This window comes from Thalassophryne amazonica, chromosome 15, assembly GCF_902500255.1.
Source record: "Thalassophryne amazonica chromosome 15, fThaAma1.1, whole genome shotgun sequence".
Lineage (NCBI taxonomy): Eukaryota > Metazoa > Chordata > Actinopteri > Batrachoidiformes > Batrachoididae > Thalassophryne > Thalassophryne amazonica.
In genome coordinates this window covers 10,920,966-10,939,296 of record NC_047117.1, presented here as the reverse complement: position 1 = coordinate 10,939,296, position 18,331 = coordinate 10,920,966, and the positions used below count along the sequence as shown (strand labels likewise).

The following is an 18,331-nucleotide window of genomic DNA, read 5'->3' as shown; positions in this document are numbered from 1 at the left end:
TAGATTATGAGGGAGTGGTCATGTGTCCAAAGATCAATACACAGTATATCGTACAAACAATTGCTTGTGACTCAATCAGCAGGTACGTCACCAGTAAGTTATGTATTGTTTTGGACACAAGTCCAACCAGTGTCCCAAGAAGTCTTGTTAATTTGTGGACTTAAAACGACGTGTCGCACAACTCTAGTCTGCCATTTTTGCCGAGAGAACCAGTAAGACCTCAGACTGTTTTAAGTCAGAGCAGAATTATCAGGTGAAATTATCTACAACTTACCAAAACACCATTAGTGATGAAGTCTCTGAACTTTCTACGCAACATTGATAATTACATTGTTAGAGAGAAGAATCCTTTTCCCACAAACTGACGAAAATAAAACATTGGTACACGTGCAACAACAGAGCAGTAGCAGCACCACTCTAAAATAACTTAAGCTGCATTTTTCCAAGCCATGAATTCCCTTTGTGTAGTTACTAAACCTTTCTTTCAGTTACATACAACATATATTTCTTGTGACACCATGTGCTGCATTTGGGCAATTCCAGCAAAAAGGTAACATGGCAGGTGAAATTTCAAAATGTAAATACCACTTGATTATGTCCTTTGGGTACCCAAGTAGAAGAAACAAGGATTTCTACCAGTTCAGCCTACCTTAGGTTTTGGCTGCACATCTCATTTTTGCCCATCTCATTTTTGCCCCAACAAAACAGCAAGTTTCAAGCCCAAAACACAGTTTTTCTTCCTCATTGTATTACACAAGTCCTGAGCTTAATACAGAATTTATAACTATTTTCTGTTAGCATTCTACTTAGAGTATTGAGAACAACATATTAATTTCAAAAATAAGCCTTGTGTTTTTTAGCCTGGGTGACAAAAATGAGGTAATCCTTCTAGGTAATGTGAGTAACAAAAAAATGATGAACTCCGTAGTTTGACAGTGCTGGTAGATATGACTCATCTCTTCCACCCTGAATTATGAAACAAAATCAGAAAAATCCCTCATAGCCTTTGGGCAGAAGTGCTTCAAAATCTGTAACGTGAGTAACGTGTAGTGTCACTGAACCACTAAGTTACTCAGTCAGCCAACTAGTTATTGTTTTAACACATGGATGGCAGCCAATTAGCTATTGTTTTAATTTTGAGACATAGGTGGCAGGTAGTTTTCCCACAATGCAATAGGTGATACATGTCATTTCCTGTATGGTGGGAGAAATTGAATCTGTGTCATGTCATAACAAATTTCAATCCAGCGACATCAAACAAACAGGTAGGTAGGTTTTTATTAAAAATGCATGTTTAAAGAAATTAAGTTTAAATGAATTGTCAGCATCTGATTATAATTTCACTGCTGTGCAGGAAATCAGGTTGGGAGCTCTGTCAGGGAGAGGTGGGGTTGTGGTGTGTTCAGGGCATGATCAGTGCAGTACTATCGGTATGTTTTGATAAATCCTGATTTAAGGTAATGGGAATATGAATGGAAAGAGAAATCCAGCTCCAGTAATACTACGGCATTTACTACAGCAAAGCATTTTACATCAGAAAGGCAATGGAGAAACAAGACAATGGGATACACTTCAAGTTCCTGCAGACGATTGGTGCATCCCAATTTTAGTGGCCCAAAAAGTCACGATCTGACAGAGAACAAGAAATGATATCGGAGATGGAAAGGATTTTTCATGGTCCTGTCCATCTCATGGGACATGATCCCTTTTCGATTGATGAAGATGTGAAAGAGATACGAAGGGAGTATCAGGAACTCTGAAAGATACTCCACTGAACTTTCTTGAACAGGACTATTGACGTATTTCCATGGTTGATGGACAAGATTGATCGATGATCGTGGGGTGGGGTGGGGGTGGTGTTGGGGGGGAAGGGCTAGTCAACAGTTTTCACAGAGTTACTAATTGCTTACTCAGCAGTCTTCACGTCAAAAACTTAAGGTTTTAATGCACTGCAGTGTTCTTGGTGAACATGAGTAACACGACTTTTATTCTTTTAATATCTATAAAGACAAATGTTAGTCTGTTCCAATTTGTTTGTTCTTTTGAAGTTATTAATAAAGGTTTACACTATAATAGATCATTTTGTTCTGTCCTCTGTAGTTTAACAAGAAGGTGAAAGCAAACTTAAGTTTAAAAAAGCCATGTAATTTTTGCATAACGTGAGTAACGGTGACAAAATGTGCCCAGCAAGGACAATGAAGAAAGATTTTTCTCATGTTGTGCTATGTGGATGTAGAGACTGGTGTTTAGTATTCACCAGGAAAAAATACAAATGTTCAGTCCAGTCATAAAAGAGGGAGACACCTTTATTCAAGCATCTGTTTTAAATATAACGTGAGTAACGCTAGAATTCCTCATTTGCATTAAACAAATGACCAGGAGGCAACTTTTAAAACTGGTCCAGGGCTGACAAAACTGGTGTACAATGAAAGTACACTGAGCTGAGTATTATGTCTTCAGATGCTGCTCTGCCACTAATGTACAGAAGGTTAAAAAGCAGGTTAGCTGCATCATTCAAAATACTATTTTGAGTGTACGGCTGCTCTGCTCTGTCTAATTCTGAAAGTTTAAACCAAAGGCCTTAACCCTCAGTTTGAAACCAACTTGTACTAAACATGTTTGAGGGGCTGTGTGTTCAAAGAAAAGTGGTTCAATTTTGGACAGACTTGTTCAAAATGTCACAGAATCATATTCACCATACGGTATTACTCAGTCACAAAGAAGTCTTTTAAATGGGTAACACATGTGAAGTGCAGGTGTTGCAATGTCTGAACCCTCCTGTGTTCAAAACAAAGGGGATTTTGTTTTTTGTTTTTTTTGCAAATAAAGGAATTTTCAAAAGGTGAGTCATGCCTTCAGAGTCTTGATTTCCAATGTTTTCATGTGCGGAATTATGTTGAAGTGTCCTTGAGCAAGAAACTATACCCTCTTTCCCAAAACAGCTCAACCTCGGGGTACGCCATGTCAATCAGCCTCAGAGAAAAAAAAAAAAAGATCGAAACACATTCACAAACAAAACCAACACTTTTCGAAGTTTATTGTTGTATTTCTTTAAAACCTGAAAAAATTAAGATCATTACTGGCAGCTGATTATGAGCAAACTGAGTTAGGAGCCTTCTGGATGACCCAGAATTAGTCAAATTGTGGAGAAAGCCAATCAAAAAGACAAAAAAGAAAACCCAGTTAGAAGATAAATTTAGGGTGACTGTTTAGGAAATGTGACCCTTGGACTCTAAGGGGCTCCATGCACTCGACCGTGTTTGCTGTTACGATCCGTTTGTCGTTTGGATGTTTGTGCTGAATCAGTAAACACCAGTTTCAATGCAAACCCGTCATTACCAGAGCAGCCACACCCGAGTCTCCTCTCTTTCTCTTTTGCCCTCTGAAAGCAGCAGCTCTGCTGCACAAACTTCAGAGATAAACGGGGTTCATGCCTGCAGTGGTTTCAAGGGCACAGGCCACATATGACGATTATCATGCTCGTGCATTGGTGTTTCAGGACTCTGCCGCGGCACATCACAGTGTTGTAGACCTGTTAGAGATTGTGTGCTAACGTCTTCACAGCGAGACGGTAAAGACTTCAGGGCTGCGGTTCTTATTTATGCAGAGCCAAAAATGTAAATATAACTTGGGGACAGTTCCCCTGCAGTGGAAACAACAAGTAAAGACAAGAACTACGACGAGCATAAATTATGGCTGAGGTGTTAGCTAAAAGTCAAATCTGTCACAGTGGTTTCGAAATGAACTGAAACCCTTTCACACTTCTCCCAACATAGAAGACCTCCATCGCTGTGTTTTGCACTGTTGCAAAGCATGTGCAGAATCACACATAGTCCCACTTAAACCAAGTCTGCCTGTATTCAAGACACAAAAGCATTTTGAGTATCAGATTTTTATGGATGCGCAGAAAACCTGTTTGGATCCTTTCTCCCCACTGCACTAATGTGTAGTTTACAGCGGTAGGGGGTATAATGGATACCTGTTTGCATCTGTTTCTATACGTCTGGCTAATTTTCTGATAATACTGTGATACTGATTCAGAATGGAAAAGTAATGCTACGCCAACAACAGCTGGCTTCTTTTATGCTGTGATTTAGGTTACTGTATGTGGTGCTGCCTCCAGTGGTGAACAAAAGACGAGCAGAGGCAGCACAGCAGAAAAAACCTGAAGAAAATCCCTGTTTTTTGTTTTTAAAAATATCTATCACAGAAAATAAGTGGAGCTTAAACAAAGAATTGTATCAGATTGTAGCGACTCATTCCATTATTAAAAAGTATTGTTTCTGACTCACATTATAACCCATGTATTTAGATATGCATCACATGATTTTATAAAGGAGAGATGCCCGTCCCTAATAGATTAGATAATATAGACTGACAGAACAATAAATTTATAGCTACCACCGTGAACGTACACGCGGAACTCTCCACTGTTTTTCAGACTGCCTAATCACACAGATGTCTTAGATTTTTCACTTATAGTAATGCCAACACTTACAAGCGTGCACAAAGCTAAGCCTCTAGCATAGACTGTTTTTAACAGGCTGCGTTCATGACTAATGGCCATGCACACGCACTGTCTTCTCACAGTGGATAGCAGCTGCTGCTTTTACAGTGACTACATCAAAATAAACAGTTATCACTTAAAAATGAGTCATAACACAATATCACACTTCTGTAAACTTTGCAATTAATCTGCAACTCTGTTCTTAATGTTAGCAGTTACATGCACTGGGATGTTTACTCAAAGCTACGTAAATACAGTTGAAAACACTCAGAAAAATGAGTACTCAGGCATACTCTGTTTTCAGCAGTCTCTGTAGCCATTTATTGTGAATGACGAATACTTTAAGACCTGTCACGGAAGTACACAAAGTAATCCCGGTGTATCACTGGATGGTCACCAACAGTGTAAATCTAAGTTATGATTTCTGTGTGACATGTCAGTAATCAGATTGGGTTCTTGTAAATCTTCATGGCTGATATGCACTTTTTCACTTCTTGTAAGCTTTAGTTATTCTGTGCTTGCACTTCTTTACATGCCATTTCAACACAGAATTTCTGCATTAGCCTCCAATGTTTCTGATATTGTCTCTGAAATCAGGCAATTAAACAACCTGATACTGGCCCAAGATTATATTTCAGTCACGTCACTACCCAAATCATACAGACATAGGAGATACTAAAGATAGATAGAAAGGAGATACTAGAGCCTCACCTTGAGAGCCTCCAGAATTCGGAGCTGATATCAGTATAAGTCCGATATCACACTCATGAATGTTTCATTCAATCCAAACAACAGGACACATTAATATAATTTCATCTTTTCATCCAATACATCTCATTTCATACAAACAACAAATACACCACAGCATGAAAATGTACATTTTTATGAAGTTACATCAATTAAAAAAGTCGACAATACAGAAGGCATCAACTTTTCTTCACAGTTCAGGCGTATACACGATATGTTTCACAGCCATCTGCTACTCTAACACGCTCTCCAGTGACCGCCATACCTTTTACCACTGGCTTACTTTACAATACCTGTTTGTATCTGTGTACAAGACACTTAATCTACCTTGTTCCAGCCCACTCTGCTGTAAATGGATACCAGCCTTTGGTTGGGGAAGTAACCCATGATGAACTGGTGTCCAAACTACGCAGGAAGTCTGGTTTGAAATGTGATTCAAATCTGATTTTTGCAAATGAGTTTTCATCTGAATGCTCAGCTCAGATTCAGAGCATGTTGTTTTATGTCTGTGATGCTGACGCTATGTAAAGTACGGCGGACCTCCGCTGCTCACAGCAAATACAGACTGCACCGGTTAAATTTCATTAAACTGCTCAGTGCTTGTTCCAAGAAAGAAAAAACAAGAAAGCAACTGTGTGCTTACAGGGGTGTGTTCAGCTCAATGAGCCAGTGGTGGTGGTGGAGCCATGCACACAAAATCCCCACACTAACCTATAAAATTACATTAGAGGAAAAAAAAAAAAAAATCACAGAATGTCGAGAGTCAAGAGTGTGGATGTAGAAAGACTGAGCACTGACAACAGCTGCTGCTGCGCAAGTGCAACATGATGCGTGCAGTGTGTTTCAGTTTTAATAATACGCAGTCACTGATGCATTCTGGTCAGCCGTGCTTCAGACACATTGTGTGAAATGTGCCCAGAACTGCCTCTGTACACAAAAGTGGAGTGAGAGATTAAGGTGACGCTGCAGATTTCTCCTGCTCTGCTGAAATGCCCTGTGGGGGCAGCCTGTTATTACTATAGCAACCGATGCGGACATGGTGGAAAATGATGACTGCCACACGGACACACAGATCAGATCTGGTCACTTGCTATATGTAATGTGGCTAATCTGTTTGAATTAGATAAGCAATAAATTCAATTTGAACTGGTAGTCTGAACAAAGCCTGTCTTTGCCTCATTAAGAATAAAAACATCTGGCTTCTTTTCACTGAGGAACATGCTGCTTAATGCATTTTCCAAACATACTTTGATTTTACAATGACCACGCTACCACTGTCCTTTTACCTTCATACATTCCTCATCTCAAGCCCACCATCGCGCCGCCAAGCTCCCATGAATTGCACAACTCTCGTTGGATTTACTGCATACAGCAACTTTTCCATTCCGGCAGCAACAGCCTTCAGATTCCCACAATTCCCACAGATTCCCACATAGAATACTGCAAGAGGATACATGGTACAACACGACTGATATATCAGTTGGCCAATAGTATTGGCCAATATGAGGCTTTCACCAATATATCTACTGTATTGGCGTTACTTTGCAGATATGAAAACTTTTATTGCACCGAATAAACAATGCAGAAAAACACTGTGTTGAAAATGGTGTCATTATGTAGTTTGTTCAGCAGCAGGTGCTCTGACAACATTGACTATGCTATCAAAAACATCACTCCTGGGTCACATTAGCTACAAGAGACAGAGACAAAGTGACCAGTTGCCATTCATTACCTCCGCCAACGAAGCTGGGTGACGGTTATATTTTCACCCATGTTTGTTTGTTAAGAGCCTGTAACTCACAATTTTTCATATATTGTTATGATTTTTTTTTTAAACAGAGGATTCATACCTTGATAGGCAAGAACCGATTAAATGTTCAAAGCCATAAGTCAAAGGTCAAAGTCAGGAAAAATCTTATAAAATTGGAAAAATCCCTATATAACAATGAACAAATCTTCAAATATTCATAACTCTGGCAAAGAAGATCAAATTTCTTTCATATCTGACAGCATTACGTAGGATGGCATCCTGTATCGAGTGACAAAGTGTGATCCAGACCTGATCCAGATTATGGGTTTATGGCAATTTAAATTTATCATTGAAAACTCCATTTAATGTAAATTTTACATTATATCTTAGTCAAACGTAGTAATCTCAATTTGAAAGTGAGGTGCAGACCGACACTCACTATCACCTGACAAAGTTTGATCCAGATCTGATCCAGATTGTGGATTTTGTGGACATTTGAATTTAATATTGAAAAGCCTATTTGGTGTACATTTTGCATTACAACTCAATCAAAAGTGTCTCAATCACTATCGTTTTTCTGGTATGGATTTTACCTACAGCAGCAAAATTTACATGGAGGTTCCAATTTTACGCCTGTTTGTCTGTTTTCCAGTTATCAGTCGGAAACCAAGTGGCAAAAAGTAATGACAAATTGTGCATAGCAGAGATAACAATTCTCTACTAGGGATGGGTATTGATAAGGTTTTATCGATATCGATGTCATTATCGATTCTGCTTATCCATCCGATTCATTATCAATTCCCTTATCGATACCTCGTGAATTTTGTACTAAAAGTAGGCTTTACAGGTTTTCTATGTATTTCCTTGAGTCTTAAAGTAAATAAATATGAAATTGGCCACTGTATCCTTGATCTCTGGACATAAATAAAAATAAACAGAACTGTGTTTCGTTTTGAAGTTATTAATTCAGACTGAATTCTATCATTCTATCTTGACTTGTCAGAGAGCCGCATAACGTTTGAAGCTGTGTGAACAGAACGGAGGACGATTCTCGTTTCTTTCTCGCAACAAGATAGGAGTCCCAGTTAGTAACTTTAATCCGCGCAAAAGTGAATCACAACTCATATTTAGGGATGAAAGTGGTGAAAAACAAAAAAAGCTGAAACCCAAAATTACCCCCCAACACCACCTGCACGAAAATGTTTGAATTCTAGAAGCTCTGAAATGCAATCTGGGACTATTCCAGACAATAAACTGGAGTGAGTGCTGAATCCATTTAAGTGAGAGAAAAAAAAAATACAGCTTTCCTTATTCAAATTCATTCCAGTAGTATTCTGCTCTTACTAGGATGCAGCAGTTTTCTAGTTTGGCAGATAAATCTGGAGGAAATCACTGAAGAAATTAAACTGAAAATACGGTTTGACCGAAACAAACTGTCAAACTTAAATAAGACAGGGATAAAATGGAGTCAGCACTTTTAAGAGTTTTCAATGACATCTTTTTAGCTACTGACTCAGGTGATTGTGTTGTTTTGGTTCTTTTTGACTTTGCTGCTTTAGATACAGTGGCTCATAAAATTTTAATCTCTCATCTGGAGCAGTGGGCAGGAATCAGGGACACAGCTCTGAGTTGGTTTCAGTCTTACTTGACAAGTAGGAGGTTTTGTGTTGGTACTGGTGAATCTGTGTCCTCCACTGCTCCACTTGTGTGTGGGGTGCCACAGGGCTCGGTTCTGGGCCCACTTCTTTTTTCCTCGTTATCTGTTACCATTGGGCCCCATACGTAGAAAACATGATATTTCTTTCCACTGTTGATGACAGCCAGATTTATGCGCCTCTTAAAAGGAAGGACTCCTACTCAGTGGCACAACTACTTAACTGACATTAAGGCATGGCTGGCTCTAAATTTCCTAAGTTTCAATGAGAGAAAAAAAACAGAAGTGATGGTTTTGGTAACAACTCTGTGACCCCTTTGGTAAACCTGGGCTCTATGGCACAGTATCTCATCCCAACCATCACAAACTTAGGAATTAGAATAGACTTTGACATGAAGCTTGATAGCCACATTAAGGCGGTAGTTAAGTCAAGCCAAAATAAAGCCAATTCTCCAGAGGCAAGACTTTGAAACAGTAAACCACGCCTTTGTTACCACTTGACTAGATTACTGTAACGCACTTGATATGGGGCTTAGTGGGTCCTCTATTGCTCGCCTTCAACTGGTGCAGAATGCAGCTGGGCGACTTTTGACTGGTGCTTGTAGATATGAGCACATTTCATCTGACTTCATTGGCTACCCATTCGTTATAGGATCCATTTTAAAATTATTTTATTTGCTTTTAAATCTCTAAATGGACTTGCCCCATCTTATCTCTCTGAGTTGTTACACTTTTATACTCCCATCCGGTCACTCAGGTCAGTGGACCAGCTGCTTCTGACAGTGCCTAGAAGTAGGTGTAAGCTCAGAGGGGACTGGGCTTTTGCCATGGCAGCACCAAATCTTTGGAATGATCTGCCACTGCATATTAGACAGGCATCATCACTTGTGCATTTTAAACCACTTATAAAAAACTCAGCTCTTTTCATTGGCTTTTAACACTAAGTGAAATGTTGTGCCTGTTGAGCTGTGTGCATTTTAAATGTATTTTGTATTTTAATGTATTTATTGAGTTATTTTTATGTATTTGATTGTCTTATTGTAGAGCACTTTGGACCCTGTGGGTGATTTTAAAGTGCTTTATAAATAAAGCTGGATTGGCTTGGATAACCAGCGTTCTGTGAAAATTATCTGAAGAAGAATTGAGAAAAAAAATTTTTTACAACACCACCAAAACCTTAGATTCAAATGTATGAACTAAATGCATACTCCTGACATTTGATCCCATCTAATTTGTCTTATGAAAAGCCACTCTTAACAGGACTTTGATGTTGAAATTTTTTTCCCCGAGGTAAAAATTTGTGGTATTGGAAACTAGTGTTGGTGGAGGCTTGTGGTCTACAAGGGTGATGCTCTAGTTTTCCATCAGAATGGGCATTTTACAGTGACAAGAGGTAAAAGGCAGCTATGCCACCAGCTATGCTGAGCCACAATAGCTGAGAAGTCTATCTTATGCAAATATTGAGCAATGGGACACAGTAACTGGCAATCCAAGTGAAGGCAGCATGACGTATGTCGCTTGGTTGTTGGTTATAGTTATTTATGATAAAGTTCATGAAACATCAAGCTTCAATTTAATTTGTTTGTCACGAGGGTTTGTTAATGAAATGTTAAGAACCACTGCCTTATATATATATATATATATATATATATATATATATATATATATATATATATATATATATATATATAGTAAAAATTTTTACTCTATATCACCATCAGCCACCAAAAAGTGCATGTGGAAAAGGGCCATTGAAGGTTGACGGTTTATGACTCGATTCAAGGTTAATAAAGAGAAAGCTGGGCGGGGGGGTCTTTTTAATCAAATCAATTTTATTTATATAGTGCCAAATCAAATCAAATCAAATCAACTCAATTTATATAGCGCCAAATTACAACAACAGTTGCCCCAAGGCGCTTTATATTGCAAGGCAAAAGCCATACAATAATCACAGAAAAACCCCAATGGTCAAAACGACCCCCTATGAGCAAGCACTTGGCGACAGTGGGAAGGAAAAACTCCATTTTAACAGGAAGAAACCTCCAGCAGAACCAGGCTCAGGGAGGGGCAGTCTTCTGCTGGGACTGGTTGGGGCTGAGGGGAGAGAATCAGGAAAAAGACATGCTGTGGAAGACAGCAGAAATCAATCACTAATGATTAAATGCAGAGTGGTGCATACAGAGCAAAAAGAGAAAGAAAGAATCATAAACAATTGCCCCAAGGCGCTTTATATTGTAAGGCAAAAGCCATACAATAATTACAGAAAAACCAACAGTCAAAACGACCCCCTATGAGCAAGCACTTGGCGACAGTGGGAAGGAAAAAAGAGTGAGTTTAAGAGTGTCCTTGTTCGACTGATAAGTGTCCTGTGCAAAATCACGCACATTCAAGCTTTTTATTGTTGTATGAAACAACATAAAAAAATAAGGTGTATGCATGTATAACATTCCTAAATGGCTTATTCAGATGTTTAACCTACTAAATATGTCATATTTACAAAAGCACTAAAATGGCATAATTTTGTTGGGAGCATCTTGGCTCCAGTCCATCTAGCTCTCTGTAGTATTTTGTACGTGCATTGTTTGAGCTCACAAAAGCAGTTTTACTGCTTTAGGAAAGAAAAAAAATCTCCATACATTTCTCCATGTAATGTGGAGTTGCGTCAGGAAGGGCTTCCAGCGTAAAACTTGTGCCAATTCAACATGCAGATTCACCTCGGCTTTGCTGTGGCGACCCAGAGAGCAAACAAAGGAGCAGCCAAAGGGAAGTGCATGTGTTTTTGAGCTCAATGATCGTTTTATAACCAAATGTTCAGTAGTTCAAATCACAATTATTTCTGTTGATGTGAAACTTAACTTTTCTGTAGAGTTAATTTATGTATTCCTGGCTGTTGGAGAAAACCCATTTGACAGATGCATTAACAGAATAACAAGTTTGGCTTATAACGTGGTCAGTATAGCTAAATACCTCTTGTTTAGTAGACGACCCAATGCTTATCTGCAATCAGATATACCAGAATAATGGTATGTGATATGTCCATGTACAGAGTGCTAGAAGTCAACTAATCTGGGTAATGTGTCTTCGACAATGTTGCCTTTAATGACAAATTTACAATTTGTAATCATGTGCAGTAGTATATACTTTTGAATGGGTCTAACAGCCCAAGATATCCTACCAAGGCAACACCCACAGCTAAAATGGGCTAGCCTGCTTTATACATCAGGTATATTCTGGACTAAACCTCATAGCGTTACGCCATTTTTATATCATTGCTGAAAATATACACAGCATGCAGAACAGGTAAACTACGGTATAAACTCACCCAGGCTATTCTATGCCCCTTTGTTGTTTGTTTGTTTTTGGTTCTTGGGGGAGCAGGTATGGAAGACTACGCCAAAACATGAACTCTGATTGGCTGATTGATGTTATGTGACTGACAACACCCACGCCCTCCGATTTGCTAAACCTAACAGTAATCCTAACCCGAAAATATAGCCTGAACCAAAGAAACTAAAACTTCATCCCCATATACGCAAACGTATACGTTGTAGCCTTGTGCTTCCCGTACCACACCTGCAGAATTCAGGTACTGGGAATCTCCCGTACCTGGAGTCACTGTTCTTTTTTGGAACGAACAGCATTCCATACACGACTGGAAGAAACGCGTTGGGAGGCTCGACTCATAAAATCCAGACTATTTCAGATATCCCAACATACAAAACCAACAACAATGCAGAAAAATGTTCTTTTATTCATTATTGTGGCTTTATAGTTTGAGAAAACAGAAGCGTACAACAAATTAACTCACCTTTTCTTGTTTCTCTGAACCCGTTTATCAGGTAAATCCAGACTGAGTCCTGCCTGTAGTTGAACCTGAAACCAGCTCCTTTACGCCACAACGCCGACAAATGGTTGAAAAACTTCAACGAAAAGCCGACTTATTGTTCCGGACGCACTCCATTCGGGGTTTTTTTTTTTTTTTTTTTTTCGTCTTTTTGTTTCGTGGAACAAAGACAAAAGTTAGCGAGCAGCTGCAGTATCCGGAAATGCTCGTCACTGAAACCCTTCTGTGACGTTTGTTTTACCTGCGCGCTCACACCGCGGGCACAGAAAGGGTGCGGCTCCGCGTGCTGCTGCCGCCTCTCTCACACCGCGCGGCGCGCTGCCCGCTTCTGCTTTCTGCCACTGCCAACCTGAGACAATCGGGCCCGCCTCCTCAGGCTCCCGATTGGCTGAATGCGAGCGCGAACCATCAATCACAGAACGATGTGGGGTGATTGACAATCAGTGCAACAAAAAGAGCAGCCCCGCCCTTTACGAGTTGACGTTTTGTTGCGTTTGTTTGTTTGTTTTTAGTGTTTTACATTTGTAAATTATTTTCGTCTCATTTCAGTTTTCCAAACTCACATTCAGTGTATATACAACGTGCCAAAATATTCAAATAAGAAATAAGTTCAACTGTGTCTGACCATCCTGCTTTGAAAAAAAAAAAAAAAAAACTTTTCTAGAAAAATCTAAACTCTAGCTGCCAGTAATTTAATGTAAACTGAAATAAAAAAAAATGTTACAGTGTATTGATTTATTTATTAAGCTTTGTCACAGGCTGAAAATAAATAAAATAAATGTAATTTAATTGAATTTAACTGTAATTCAATTATAGTGTTGCTTGTGTACATGTTTGTTTTTCGTTTTTTTTTATTATGTTGGTTTTTAATCTTGCATTTGATGTTATAGAGAACCACACTGGAAATAAGTGTTTGTATACTTTAATGTGTTATCCTCTGTTTTATTTGTACCTGTTATTGTATCGGTACAAATTTGACCAAATAAATCCATCCATCCACCCAATTAAAAAATAATATATAAATAAATAAGATAGATAAAAATAATGAATAATAAGTTAAACAAATGAAAACTTATATAATGAGAGAATACAAGGCACTAAATTGAATAAATAACACCAAAACATTTTAACCACAGCATAAAAAAAAATCCCAATATGAACAGAAACTTTTTAAAAAATTCATTACTTTGAAAATTGATTGACGGGTGAGTGTACCCAAAGTGTACCCATTACTTCCTCATCAACTCTGTGTTCCCTTCATCAACGTGCCCGCTGAGGTCTGCTCCAGTGTCTCTCCTCTCAGCTTTCAACTCAATCATGCTGTGAAAACAACAAAAACAACAACAACAAAAAAACACATCTCTGTCCAAATACATATGGACCAAAGTGTGCACTTGGATGGTGGCATTGCACTGTTTGAACTCAGGACATACCGGGTCCTTCAGATGATAAGGTTCGGATCTTTTCATTTGGGATCCATTGTTGTTTTTCAGACTTGCTGACCTTGGCCTCGCTGTCATCTCTCGCTCGCTATCGCAACCCTGTGTGGCGACAACAACAAGCACACGAACAACACACAGACAGGATGGTCTGAGCTCCGGGCCCTGGAGCCGAATGCCTGACGGGAGCCACAGAAGCTGTTTTTACAAACAACATCCAGACTCACCCAGATGGAAACAACCACCGCAGAATCTAGAACACTTCATGAAGGCTGAGCAAGGCGTTAGTGAGGATGTCAAACAGCAGTAACAGCTGTATTGTTTGAGCTCTTGTGTCTGTCTGTGTGTGAACAAAATGATATCAGATAGTTTTGGTCTAATTTGGACCAAACGTGGTGGAATGATTGAAGGTCATCCAAGGTCAAGTGATTTGATTTTGAAAAAAAAATCTGTTGAAAGTCCCGGTCAGAGGCCAAGGTCAAACCTTGGCTGTTCACACCTTCCACGTGTCACTCACTCATTAGTCCAATTAAGGGTCACGGGGGGCTGAAGCCTATCCCAGCAGTCATAGGGTATGAGGTGGGGTACACCCTGGACAGACCCCGACTCACGCCCTATGACTGCTGGAATAGGCTCCATTCCTCCGTGATCCTTAATTGGAGTAAGGTGAAGTTGAGTGAGTGAAATCACATTATTCTTGTCTGTCTGTCTGTCTCGCATTCCAACAAGTTTGGTCCAAATCAGGTCATAGGTCTTCAAGTTATTTTGCTTATAATCAAACAGATGAACAGACACACAGGAGTGAAAACAGAAGGCTCAAAGGAGCTGCGGTGTCCAGGTGTAGAGATTCGAGATCCTGAATCTGGAGCCCAACTTGGTTGATCGTGGGTTATAGACCTGCAGCCATGTTGACACCACACCTTGGGCTGAGATTTCAACCACTCACAACACTATCACCATATATGACGGCCAAAATGAAAGAAAAAAAAAATCCCAAATTTAAAAATTCCAGAAACTATTCAAATTTGGTGGATCCTGGAGGAAGACTGAGTCATGAGTAAAATTTCCAAAACAATGAGGCATGTCGCAGTAAATACAGACCAAAGTGTGAAAAATGGCCTTCTGATGTTAAAGGAAAAAAAGGCTTCAGAGCCACGTCTGACTTATCTCCAGAAAGGAGTGACACCCTGCTTTGACACATGGGACCTTCATCCCGGCCTTCAGAGGGGTGACAGGAAGACCCTGGATCATACTTAAAAGGTCAAAGAGACAAGAGGAAACTCTATTTCAGATCAGGAAGATGAACGGGAAAAGGACAACAATGGAGGAAAAGCACAAAGGAGGACCGCTCGCAGCCATTTATCAAGGAGTGCAAGAAAGGCTCACGCAAAGGAAGTCTGTGACAGCCTGAACACCTCCCAGAGAGGAGCGCCGTAAACCAGCAGGAGCCCGCGTCGTGCAGAGGAAGGTTGCGTGAGATAGCGGGAATGTGTCAGCAGGCGTGTGTGTGTCTGTCACAACCGTTTGGCCTTTTGTGAAACACACTCAAGCCTGATGCAAAACTGCACGTTTGTGTGTAAATCACATCTGGAGCTGCTTATTGTCATCTGGCATCCATTGTGGGCGGGGCCTTGATGTGCCGATGATCGCCCCGATCCCCGATTTCCACCCCTGCTGCTCTAAGTGGCTCTAATGGGAAAAATACAGCGGCGCTGACTCACCAGAAATCATGGGCGTGCACCTGCAATGTTTTAACCCCAGCCTTCAAGATGACCTTTCCTTGTAAATTCAATCTGGCTTTGCCCTCAGCATGGTCACATGTCTAAACATAAAAAACAAAACAAAGCACGTTTTAAACATTTTCCCTCAGCTAAATGTACACGGTGTCCGCTTATGACCCAGGGTTTACATTAAAAAACAAAAACGCTTCCATTATTGTTGACCTTTGACCTTTAGTTCTTTGAATCAGAATACATAGCATACATACCAAGTTTAGAAAAAATAAAGTGTGCGCAGAAGATGATACTGATCTCACAGGCACATTTCAAGTTAAAACACACTTCTGTTGATATTGAATTTTGACCTTCTGAGACTAAAGTCGACAGAGTTCTTGGAAACAGGCCACATAACATATGCACCAGTAACAATTAAGCATGTGCAGCAGATATTACAGTGCATCTGGAGAGTATTCACAGCGCTTCACTTTTTCACATTTTCTTATGTAATAGCCTTATTTTAAAATGGATGAAATTAATTTTTTCCTCAAAATTCTACACACAATACCCCATAATGACAAAATGGGGAAAGTTTGTTTGTGTGTGTGTGTATTTGATTTTTGAAAATTTATTCAAAATAAAAAAAACTAAGAAATCACATGTACTTAAGTATTCACAGCCTTTGCCATGAAGCTCAAAATTGAGCTCAGATGTATCCTGTTTCCACGGATCATCCTTGAGATGTTTCTACAGCTTAATTGGAGTCCACCTGGGGCAAATTCAATTGATTGGACATGATCTGGAAAGACATACACCTCTACATATAAGGTCCCACAGTTGACAGTGCATGTTAGAGCACAAACCAAGTATGAAATCTGAATATCTGTGAAGAGATCTGAAAATAGCTGTGCACCGACGCTCCCCATCCAACCTGCTGGACGTTGAGAGGTGCTTCAAAGACGAATGGACAAAACTGCCCAAAGATAGGTGCACCAAGCTTGTGGCATCATATTCAAGAAGACCTGAGGCTGTAATTGCTGCCAAAGGTGCATCAACAAAGTATCAAGCAAAAGCTGTGAATACTTATGTGCATGTGAGTTCTTAGTTTTTATTTTTAATAAATTAGCAAAAATTTCAAAAAAACTTTTTATGTTGTCATTATGGGATGTTGTGAGTAGAACTTTAAAGAAAAAATGGATTTCCTGCATTTTGGAAAGGCTGTAACATAAAATGTGGAAAAAGTGAAGAGCTGTGAATACTTTCTGGATGAATGTTATTTTGAAGACAAGCATTTTAGGTTCAAATACATTTCCATCAATATTAAGTTTTGATCTTGTAAGTCTAAACTCAATACAGTTCTTTTCAGCATTTCAAAATTGTGACTCATTATTGAAGCAGTTGGATCTTAACAGGGCTTTAAATATTAAGAGCAAATCATTTTCTGGGTTTGTTGCTCAATGAATATTTGGTATTTTTAAACAGTGGTTCTTTTCCAGAATCATGTTTTATTTAGAGTTTTAAGCATTTTGAAACAGCAAGTCATTTACTGAATTAATTGGTTCAATTGCTGTTTTGAGTTGAGGTTGAGGTTTGAGGTTGCTATTGTTTCAAAGCAGTGATTCATTGTCAGAAGCAGTTGCTGACATTCAGTGTTTAGAGGTCTTCAATAAAGAAAGCAGTTGTTCACTTCAGGATTTGAGCATTTCAAAACACTGATTTGTTTATGAAGTAGTCGAATCATTTAGTGTTTGGGGTGTTTAAAACAGCAAATAATTTCATGAAGCATGTGCTTTCTTTAATATGTTTTAAACAGTAATTCATTTCTCAAGCAATTTGTTCATTTCATTGTTTTAGTGCTTTGAGACACCCATCCATCCAGTAAATGATATTTTGAAGCCTTTTTGAATGCTTCAAAACAGTAATTTGTTTTCTGAAGTATTTGGTTCATTTAGTATTTCAAGCATTTTTAAAGGAATAATTTTGTAAAGAAGTTGCTTCATTCAGAGTTTAAAATTTTTTGAAACAGAAAAACTGTTGTAAAGCAATTAGTTCATCTACTGTTTTAAACATGTCGAAACAATGCATTTCTGAAGCATTTGGTCAATTCTGTGTTTCTCTAATTTTAAAACAACAAATTATCTTTTAAGCAGTTGTGCAATTTAATGTTTTGAGCTTTTAGAATAAAAAAATCATGTCAAATAATTTACTAAAGCCTTTTGTCTTCCATTTGCAGCTTTTTGAAAGGTCAAATAATCTATGAAACATTTGTTTTAGTGTTTTCAGTCATTCATAAGAAACTGCTTTGTGAAGTAATTGTTTCAATTGGTGCAAAGTTTTAAAAAGCCTTTTTTCTCTCCGTCTCTTTTGTCTGTGTCCTCTCCAGTCCAACTAAAAGCAAAGTTATGCCCAAGAAATTAAAATTATGCCATTTTTAAAGGTCAAATGGGTAAATCCACAATTCAGTGATGATATCTTTGAAATCCTTTGGAATGGAATTTTGATTAAAACAAAAACAAAAAACAAAATTGATGTCATTAAAACAGAAAGTTAATATTTCTGATGTAGAGATAAAGGAAAGTAATTATTTAAAGATGCAAAAATGGGCCATTCAAAGTGTCATAATCTAAAAAGGTGTCTGCTCATGCATGCACATGCTGCACAGCCATGCACTAACT

General features: G+C 38.8%; 1 protein-coding gene and 1 long non-coding RNA gene across 2 annotated transcripts in view; one reads left to right on the top strand and one right to left on the bottom strand.

Moving 5' to 3' along the window:
* lpar2b (lysophosphatidic acid receptor 2b) overlaps positions 1–12,815 on the bottom strand; it is a 47,061-nt gene extending 34,246 nt beyond the window's left edge. Inside the window, exon 1 of the mRNA XM_034187788.1 lies at positions 12,467–12,815. The gene's annotated coding sequence lies outside the window, so the exon portion shown is untranslated. The remainder of the gene's footprint in view (positions 1–12,466) is intronic.
* Positions 801–16,701, top strand: LOC117525858. Its single transcript, XR_004565158.1, has 3 exons — positions 801–811; positions 14,993–14,998; positions 16,562–16,701. It is a non-coding gene; the product is annotated as an uncharacterized LOC117525858 (long non-coding RNA).
* Positions 16,702–18,331: the final 1,630 nt, after the last annotated feature.